The sequence below is a fragment of the Hydra vulgaris genome, chromosome 09 (genome assembly GCF_038396675.1).
Source record: "Hydra vulgaris chromosome 09, alternate assembly HydraT2T_AEP".
In the NCBI taxonomy this organism is placed as follows: domain Eukaryota; kingdom Metazoa; phylum Cnidaria; class Hydrozoa; order Anthoathecata; family Hydridae; genus Hydra; species Hydra vulgaris.
The window spans coordinates 13,621,438-13,632,904 of record NC_088928.1 but is presented as its reverse complement, the minus strand read 5'-3'; positions in this window follow the sequence as shown (position 1 = coordinate 13,632,904).

The window sequence follows — 11,467 nt, the reverse complement described above, 5'->3', positions numbered from 1 at the left end:
TAATATGTTTGAATATGTTTTAAATTTTTTTGTACAAAATAAATTTTCAAATGTTTTAATTTATAATACGTTAAGCGTAACAAAACTTTGATGATAAATATTAACTTAAATTATTTTTATTAAAATAAATTAATTTTATTTTTCTTTAATAAATTATCAATTGAACAACGTGGACCCAAATAAAACAGGCCGAAAATGTCAAAATACGTACAAAATAAACATAAATCTAAAATTTATTTTTACACAAACAAAAGAGATTTTAGTCAGCGACTTGTTAATAATTTCAGTATTATTATAAATTCAAAAAGAGATTTAACCGCTTATAGTCTACTGTTTTGACTAATTTATTGTTTTCAGCACCTACGATAATATTTTATCGATAAATTTATCGTAGATAATAGATCTACGATAAATTTCTATTTTTTAATGGGGTTAGGGCTTTTAACTTTTATGAAAATTTTGAAAACAATGAATGAAAAACTCGTTGAATTGTTCTATTTTATTGTGTTTGGCTTTATTTGATTGTGTACTCTCGAGTCCATAATTGAAGGAGGGGGGGTGCGTTTATTAATTTTTGAGAAACTTTGCCACCCACCCTAAGCTTATTAAGACCCCCCTCCCGTTTATTAATTTTTACTTGTTATTAACAAAAAAATGATATCTAAAACTAAAAAAAAAAAAAATCAGTGAAAATCAGCTTTAAAAATTAAAAAATATATACAAGTTACTGATAAGTAATAAAACTTTCAGTGTAAGTTCTGACCCCCCCCCCCCCGGTTTTTTAAATCTTGATTAAACTCCCCACCCCCACCCACACTTTTATTACCCCCTCCCTCTTGTATTAGGAAATTGAGAGTACATAGATTAACAGATATGGAATTAACATAGATTAACAGTCATGGAAATAAACAGTCATAATAACATAGATTAACAGTCATGGAAATACTTATACGGATTATCTTATCTATCTATTTGTCTTAAATTTTTTAAAGATGTCTTAAATCGTTTTTTCTTCTAAATAAATTATTGCACTATTAATGTACCCAAGTTTGACTATATTCTGCAAATTATTTGAACAAAGAAATTTCAATTTTCAAAATTCATTCAAAACTTTGCAGGCATCATATCTGTAAATTTATGCAATTTTATACATAATTTGCCTTGGCTATTCCGTTCATAAATTAGACAAAATTGTCTAACTTACTTAACAAAGTGCACCAACGAGAAGGTAAGCCATAGGACTTTGCACTCCATCAGTGAGCTGTCATGTTGCCTAAGGTTAGTCCTCCATTTCTGGATTCTTTCCTTTATTTGATAGGCAGTTCATGCAAAAGTAATAGTAAATTAGCCTAAGGTTAGCCCTCCATTTCTGGATTCTTTACTTTACTTGATAGGCAGTTCATGTAAAAGTAATAGTATTTTTGCATGAGCTTTTTTTTTTTTTTTTTATAATAATAATGTGCAGTTAAGCTGCAAATAAACAACAACAAATAAACAAAATTGATACAGATAAACATATCAGATATGATTCATACTATTTATAAAGATAAAAACCACTGAACTTTTAAGAGCTTCTTTTCTTTCATCATATTTGCTTTTCATTAATGTTACTTTAGTTCTTGAATATTCAAGTAATTGTTTTCTTTCTTTATTTGTTTTACCATTGAGCAATTCTAATGTTTGGTTCTGAGACCATATTGTCAAAGCCTGGATAGTTTGAACATTTGCATTGGGTTTTGTGCGAACCATTAAATCCAAAATAGCAAAGTCACTTTCTGATGCTTTATTAGTGACAGGGACGTTAGAAGCAGCTCCAGAAACTGAGTTAGATGGATTCCAATATTTACCACCTGGTAACTGATCAGCACACTGACGTTCCAAAATAACAAGAATCGCATGGAAAATAATTTCAAGTGATTGCACAGTTAAAGAATCAAACTCATCATTTTGATTGCATTCAAACAGTTTGGTGTAAACCACATCTTGATGAAGAAGATTAGTATCCTCAAAAATTTTTCCATTAGCAAATAATAAAGAAGATGCATCCATACAAAGTGATGAAAGTCTAATTTTTAAGCGAAGTAGGTAGGGGTTTAAAAATAAAATACTATCAAGTAATTCTATAGTTCGCCACATTGGACCAGTAAGTAGTTTGTCAACAATACCTAATGCACGAACTTCAGCAATGAATACAAGATTTGTGATGTCTTCTTTAATTGCTTTTAATAAATTATTAGGGTTAGACCAAGCATTAAGAAATTCTGTTATAGCATCCTTATGACAGTATAGGGCAGCTGCATTGTGATATAAAATATTAAAACGATTTCCAATAAATGGAACAAAAAAAGATTTATCATTACGAGAAGAAAGAAAAGATGGGGTAGTGAGGAAGGTTTTTATCATTACGAGAAGAAATTTCTTCTTGTAATGATAAAAAAGATTTATCAATACGAGAAGAAAGAAAAGAAGAGGTAGTGAGGAAGCTGGTGTTGAATCATTGATAAACAATTATGCAACACCAGCTTCCTCACTACCCCTTGAATGAAATGCCTTACATGTGGTACGAACTAACCTTGCAGCACCACATTCTTTACCACTAAAAGCAAAAACAGTTTCAAAATCATTTTGAAGCAGAATTTTTTCAAAAGAATTCAAAACCTTATCAGTTTCAGATGCAAAATTAGCAAGCAAATGAAGTTTACAGAAAAAATTGGTTGTAGTAATTTGAAAATTTTGATAATGCTTATGGTATTTCTGAGTACCATCACCATGCAAACAGTTGCCTATATTAGAGTTTTTATTTGTCAAATTATTTTCAAGCATTACTTCAGCAACTTGAAATTGACCTAAAATTGAAGCTTCCTGCATTAACCTACATTTTATAGCCCCTTTTTTGCTAGTTTGTTTAATACTACTTTTATGACTCCGTTGACACTATTCATACTCACGTTCATTGAAAGAAGTTTCATGATAGTTTCTCGAATGTCATCGCTGTATCTGCCATCTTCAAATGTTATTATTTCCTCGTCATCTAACAAAAAAACCAATTTTTGAAGTTCTTGATTCTCCTCGTTTAAAATGTTTGTCTTATTACATAATGAAACAACTTCATCCTCTAAACTTATAACATCTTTCATATTGTAGTCATTAATATAGTTGGTTTTATTTTGCAAAATAATTTTTAAATGACTCACTTTTTTTTGCAGCTTTATTTTCTTGTTTCTTAATTCAGAAATGTTTATATCAGAATTTTCAAGAACTGAAGTAATATCTTCTATTTTTTTTTTTAATTGCGATATTTTATATTTTGTTTCATTTTTTAATGAATTTATTTCATTTTTTTTAATTTCCAGATGAGTATTACGATATTTTATTTTTTATTCAAATTTCTAACATTAAATGATTTATTTTTGGACTTTAATAGTTCTAATTTATTTTCAATAATATTGAGCTTTTCTTCTTTTTCACAATAAAGTTTTTTAACATTGTTTAGTTCACTTTCAATTAAAGAGTTTTTTGAAATAAGTATTTGCAGATTGCTTGACATATCCTTTAGATGCTTAAAATAATCCAATTCTAAATCCATCATCGATTCAAGTTTCCTTTTTAAATTTTTATTTTCTTTTTTGAGCATTTTGTTTTCACTGATAAGGATTGTTTCTTTACAAACTTCTGAACTAATAGATGTATTATTAGGAATATTTGTCACAGGTGGAATAAAGGCTTCACTTAATAACAAATCCAACTTTTTATTTTTGCGTTGTTTCTTTTATTTTCTGATATTATCAACTAATCTATTTATCTTTGTAGCTAATTGTTTTTCAATAGCAGAGGAGCTGAACATTAAAATCACTGCAAAATTTACAATATAATTCATTGTTAGAGGTATCTTTTAACGTTAAATACCAAATATAAATTTCTTCATTAAACATTTTATCTAAACTATTTTTTCATTAATCAAGTCAAGAAAATAAATAAATTTAAATCAATCTAAACATCATACCTAAATTGATATCCAAAAATTTAATGAACTATAAGGTTATTTATTTATCAAAACAATCATTTTTTTGATAAATAAATAACCTTATAGTTAATTAAATTTATTGATATCAATTTAGGTATGATGTTAAGATTCACTGTTACAATGAAAGTAAGTTTTAAATAATATATACAATGCTATATATAAAACTTACAGGTTAGTTAAAATAATAAAAAAATTAATGATAAATATACAGATGATTTAATTAACAACACTTTAAAACTTTTTATCTACTTATCAGTAAATAAATAGTTTTATTTGTTTACTGACTACAAACTTTTACCTAAATATAAAATTAGAAACAAATTACTTCACTGAAGTAATTTGTTTCTAATTTTATATTAAGTTTATATTTACTGAAGTCTTCAGTAAATGATTTAATAAATCTTGTTTTGAAAGTTAATAATAAATACTTATCAAAAAAGTTCAACTAGTTATATCAACCAAAATCATACTATATCAATATCATCATTAATGCACAAAAATGTATGTATAATAATGTTCAATAAAAATAACAGATCTTTTTTTCCATATGGAAGATTAAATGGTAGAGTAACTAAGAAATCCGCAGAAAGTTATCACTTAGTTAAGCGCAGTGCGCCTAATAAAACTATTACTTGTAATTCTAAACTAGTATTTCTAAAAATCACTTTAAAGAAAACAAAAAACCCACCCTATATAAATTTTTTTTTTTAAATCAAAAAGTTATGTACATAACAAATAAATAGCTGCAGAACCTATTTTCACGTGATTCCATCTTAATTTACTGGTATTTACACAAAATTGAATCATTTAAAAGAGAATAACTTTTTCAGCTTAAGAGAAAACTGTCGGCATCACATAAATAAATGTTCTACGTTCTTTTCTGAAAAATAATACATCAATATATATATGTATATAATTAATTTTCATGGGTGGGTTTTTATTCTTCGACACCTACATAAAATCATTTCCTTCGTATTTTGGACGAAGTTTTTCAATATCAAACCGAAAGTTTTTTTTCGGTGATAAAAAATCACGTGACTAAACTCCCTAATTTACATTAAAATATGAATTTAAACAACGTCATTAAAAATCATTGCAATATTCAGCTAAGCACCAACTTGGACGTCTTCCATATTTAAAATCGTTGCGTAATGCGTTGTCGTATGTTGTACAGCGCGTGTACAATCACCTGCCATTATTTTATTTTTTGCCGCAGTAACAATTCTTTCTAAATACTGCATTCGTTGTTCCCAGCACCGAATACAGGTGAAATGCAAATAAAATTTTTAACGTTTATTTTCATTTTGGACCAGATAGCTTCGACTGGGTTTAACATTGGGCTGTAGGGTCCTAATCATAACAACTAAGCCGGAGAATTTTCAAACACCCTTTCCAAACAAGCGTGACATGAAACATTGTCTGTTACGACGACCAAATCCTCTAAACGATTCCCGGATGTAACCCACTGGCTAAACAAAGCCAACATCCACTCGTTACAAGAATCTGCTTTAAATGATCCTCTGCGAGTTTCCATCATGACGACATTTGTTGTTGATATAGCTGCAATTAAATGTATGTTTGCACCTTTTGAAGAAGGTATTTTCATTATCGCTCTTTTCCCCTGTTTGGCCCGTCCTTGCGTTTATTACAAAAAAGATTAAAATTTATTTCATCCAACCAAACTGTCTGATCACCGTTTGTGATGTGTTTGTTAATGTTCCTAACATATTTAACTATTTTTGTTTGCTTTTCATTACTATTCATTGTAGTAGGCTCCTTGTGCACTTACTTAAATGAAAATAGTCTGCCTTCGAGGTAATTGGCAATTGTGGTTGTGTTGACGCTAATATTAAATTGTCTTAATATCTTTGTTTTAATGGCCACCAATGTCAGCTGACAGTCACTTTCAATCTATGTTAGTGTTTCAATCCATGTTAGTGATTTGATCATCGGTTAAGTTTTTTGGTTAAAAACCACCAAAATTCTTCCAACAAAATTTAGATTTTCACTGCGGACTCAATTATATGCTGTCTTATATTTGACGCCTAAAGTTTGCGCCAGTCACCCACTCGTCATTTCGATCAACACATTCGATTACTCTTCTTCTATCATTCGATGAAGATAAAACATAATGTTTTCTTTCAACTTATTCAACTGCATGTATTTCATGTCTACAAATTGGACAAGGTGGTTCTGGTTGTTCCAGAAGTGGTTGTAAACAAATTTGGTGAAATAAATGCTTGCACGGATTCAATTTAACAACAGACTTTCTACTCATAGGGTATTGACAAATAACACAACGATCTTTCAATACCATTACTGTATTACTATATTGCTGGTGCATACAAATGCTAAATTTGATATTATTAACTTATTAAAATGCATGTCCAAGATCTTTTATACTGACCTTTAAGCTTACATTGAATTCGCAATTACAAATAATGTATTCTCATTTACATATTACAATTTCTTAATTACAACTTTCAAGTTCTCAATTACAATCTTGAAAAAGTGTAGATGCACTTTGGTTTCTTTTAAACCCTCCCATTTACATATTTAACATAAAAACCAGAAAAATAAAAAAACTTTTAACACATCGTTATTAGTTTTACCGTTAAAAAAAAACAAGAAATGGATTTATCTCTTTGTTTTTTAGTAAAACCGTAGACGAGAAAAATAGATAGCTATAAGCGCATTTTCTGTGTTAAGAATATTATTATATTGTCACTGTTTTTTGGATACGAAACTATATAAAAAAAAAAAAAAAGAATAAATTCGAATTTTTTCGTTTTTTGCAATTAAATAATAAAATGAGTATAATAAAAGAATTATAAATAAAGAGTATAATGAAGTAAAAATTGCAAAAATTTTTATTTAAATAAAATAATACATATCGCGAACACTAGAAGAATTTTTTTTTTCTACTAAGAGTTAATTAAAGTAGTGTAATAAGTATTGCTATGATAAGGAAGAACACAATTGATAAGGAAGAACACAATTGATAAGGAAGAACACAATTGATAAGGAAGAACACAATTGATAAGGAAGAACACAATTGATAAGGAAGAACACAATTGATAAGGAAGAACACAATTGATAAGGAAGAACACAATTGATAAGGAAGAACACAATAGCTTAATTTTCAAGTAATTAATTTGTTGGTTATTACTATTCATTTTTATTTTTTTTATGTTTTTATAAGTGTTTTCGATCTATTAGTTTAACAATAGGGGTGAACCTTAATGAATGGGACAATTATTGAATTGGACAAAATCAAATTTGCATAGAAGCATCAAAGGTTGGATATCCAAACTCCTGTGGTAATAAGTGTTAGATACAACTATTCAACAGAACGAGTCATTATTCTCATTATGGTCTAAATATAATAGCATTGGATGCTAATGTGTTTTGAAGAGAAAAAAGTAATTCTAAAAAAAACTTTGTTTTTCCGATTTTGCACCGATTTCGGAAGTTACGGAAAATAAAACTCCATTTTTTAATACCCAGTTGCCTCTAGTTTTAATATTTTAAACCCATTCACGTTTAGGAAATGCTGTTTTTAGTTTGGCTCACCATTTGTGGATAAAGTGTAAAGCTTATTGAATGGGACAAGATAATGATTATTGAATGGGACTTGTCCAAAAAAACGACAGTTTGTGTAGTGAAAAAAGATATTTTGGCAGTTTAGTTGTGGTCACTCGTATATATTAATTTATTTAACGCTTATTTTAGTAACAATGCTGTTGTTTTAAACAAATGTGACCAATGCTTTTTAAAAAATTATATTAAAATTCAATCATAGTGAAAATTTAAAAAAAGATTTCAAGTAAAATATGTTCTTTCATATTCTTTAAACTCGAGTTCATGAATTTAAGAAATCTTTATTGAAAAAGATTTATTTTAAATATTTCCATGAATTTAAGAAATCTTTATTTAAGAAAATCTATTTTAAATAATAAATTGGATATAAAGAAAAATAATAAAAACTTTCTTTTAAAAGTTTTGACAAACGTGAAAGATTTTGTGGATTTTTTAATGGTTCGTTAAAATGTAAAAATTGTTAAACGAACTGTTGTGACACTACATATATATTGACAACACATATTTAGTGCGTAAACACACAATACTAGTTTATATATATATATATATATATATATATATATATATATATATATATATATATATATATATATATATATATATATATATATATATATATATATATATATATATATATATATATATATATATATATATATATATATATATATATATATATATATATATATATAGAACAGAGCAATTATATATTTTTATATATATATACAGTGATGGGCACAAACTTTTTTATTATAGTTTAACTAAACTACTAACTAAAACTAAAAAAAAGTAGTTAAACTTTTAGTCACAAACTTTTTATAAAAAGTAGTTAACTTAAACTAATTAGAAATAGTTAACTAAAATTCAACTTTTTTGCGCATAAAATTCAAATTTTTTTCATCAGGTTTATCACTTTTTAGTTTAACATCTTTGTAGCACATGTTCACAAGTAAGCTGTTCATGTTATCAATAACAATAACAGATTATTAGATTAACAGTTTGAATTTATGATATTAGCAGACCAAGCGGAAATGATGTTGAAAAGTCCAGTTCATGCACTAAATAAATAAATAAATACATAAAAATAGTAATAACAGAATCCTTGGAGTCCTTGGTCATGTGAGTGGTGCATAGAAATAGAACGATTTATTTGGCGATATATAAAAAATTTAGTTAATAAAAATTTAGTTAAACTTTTTCAACTAAACTAGGAAAAAAGTTAGTTAAACTTAAAGTTTAACTTAAATAAAAAAATTTAGTTTAACTATTGCATTTAACTAAAAAAAAGTAGTTTAACTAAAAGTTAACTAAAAAATTAGTTAACTATGCCCATCACTGTATATATATATATATATATATATATATATATATATATATATATATATATATATATATATATATATATATATATATATATATATATATATATATATATATATATAATTAATTAGTAAAAAACACTTATCTAACTTTTATCTTCGACTTGATGTTTCACCATTGCTGGATCATCAGGAAGAGTTCTCTTCCTGATGATCCAGCAATGGTGAAACATCAAGTCGAAGATAAAAGTTAGATAAGTGTTTTTTACTAATTAATTATTGCTCTGTTCTTTAAGAACATTGAGCACTCTATTTGTAAAATACACTAACATAATTTACATATATATATATATATATATATATATATATATATATATATATATATATATATATATATATATATATATATATATATATATATATATTTGAATATAAAGCATAAAATAACAGCTGCGTACAAACTAAATTTATTCTTCGTATTATTTCGATCTGCTTTTGCACAGATCGTCATCAGACGTAAAATATAATACAAAATAAAAAAAAAAACGTTACGAATATTACATAAAAACGTCAAAGAAGACATTAAAAAGAAGCCATAAATGATTGCATAATAACGTAAATATAAAATTAGCAAATATTATTTGATTCCTTTTTTCGGATAATTTTTTTAAACAGAGGTCTCCAACTGTTTGTAGAAATTTTAATGCCATTGTCACGGTTGAGAAGTATTGGAGCATGTTTTATTTCTTGGTATGTTGAGGCGTAATTAATTTCAAGTGATTCTCTAACTTTACGTTCATCGTACTCTGATTTTATTGCTAGAGTTTTCGGATTTGACCAATCTAACATACCATTACATTCTCTACCATGTTCGGTTGCACCAGATGCATCCCATTTACCTTTTAAATAGTTTTTTTGATGTTCAATGCATCTCGCTACAACTTTCTTTTTTGTTTCACCAATGTATATACTGCCACAAGAGCATGTGAGTTTATAGACACCGGGATTGCTATTTGGAATTAACTTAGACTTGTTGTTGCATAAGATGTTTTTTAACGTAGGTGGTGTAGTAAATATTATTCTGACGTTGTAAGGTTTAAGTTATTTTCTTAGTTTTGGACCTATTCTTGGGAGCCATGGAAGTTTAACTGTATATTTAAATGTTTCTGTTTTATTATAATTTATTTTAGAAAGGTTGATTCTTTTCTGAATATAGTTCTTAGCAGTTGTTTCAAGCTTTAATCTATCGTGTCCATTTTCTGCAAACATGTTCACTAAAAACATTAAGATATTTTTTGAAACAAATTTTAACGGCACGAGATACAAAACCTTTAAAAGCACCCATAACTATTTTTGGATTAACGTTTGATGTAGGTTTTATTTGTATCTTAATGATAGCCGATTCTTTTTTTAAGATTATCAATATCGTTGTTTAAAATATCGATAACCACAGGAATTGCTCTGTCAATTGGAATTGAGGGATATAACGCCACCACATCAAAAGAGACTTGAATTTGCTTAGGATCAATTAACCAAGATTTCGCTTCGTTGACAAACGAGGAGGATTTTAATAATCTTGTTTTATTTTTGTTTAAGGTTGGTTGTATAATTTTTACAAGATGCTCTGATGATCGATTTAGTGGGATACCTATAGTAGAAACGACTGGCCGCATTGGATAGTTCTTTTCTGGCTTGTGAGCTTTTATGACTCCATATAAACGTGGAGGTACGCAGTCAGAAGGGTACATTTGAAAATAAGTCTTGTTATCTAACTTTTTTGTTTTCGTAACCTGCACAATAGTTTCTGGAATTTAGTCATAAGGGTTTGAGTCGGGTCATAGTTGATAGTTACTGAGTGTTTAATTTCCTCTTCTAATTTATAAAATGCGTCCTCTTCGTTTATAAGTAAATATATATATATATATTATATATATATATATATATATATATATATATATATATATATATATATATATATATATATATATATATATATATATATATATATATACATATATATATACATATGTATATATATATATATATATATATATATATATATATATATATATATATATATATATATATATATGTATATATATATATATATATATATATATATATATATATATATATATATATATATATATATATATATATATATATATATATATATATATATACAGGGCCGGTTTAACCACTAGGCGAGTTAGGCGGCAAGTTTTCTAGGGCGGCACTAAAACTAGCTGCATAAAAAATAAATATATTAAAAACATTGCCAAAATCTTTTTTAAGTCTCTGTTAGATTAAATTTAGGAGATTTGAAAAAGTAAAACAAAATCGTCAAATAAAACAAAAGTTAAATCGAGTCAAATAAAACCATAGAATAAACTTGATACTTGTGTTTTATTTGACGTGATTTTTTTTAAATACTTTTTATGCAGAATGAAATTTTGTAGTATTTTTTTGTAGTAAATTTTGTAGTAATTAATACAATGCAAAGTTTTCCTTACTAATTTATAGA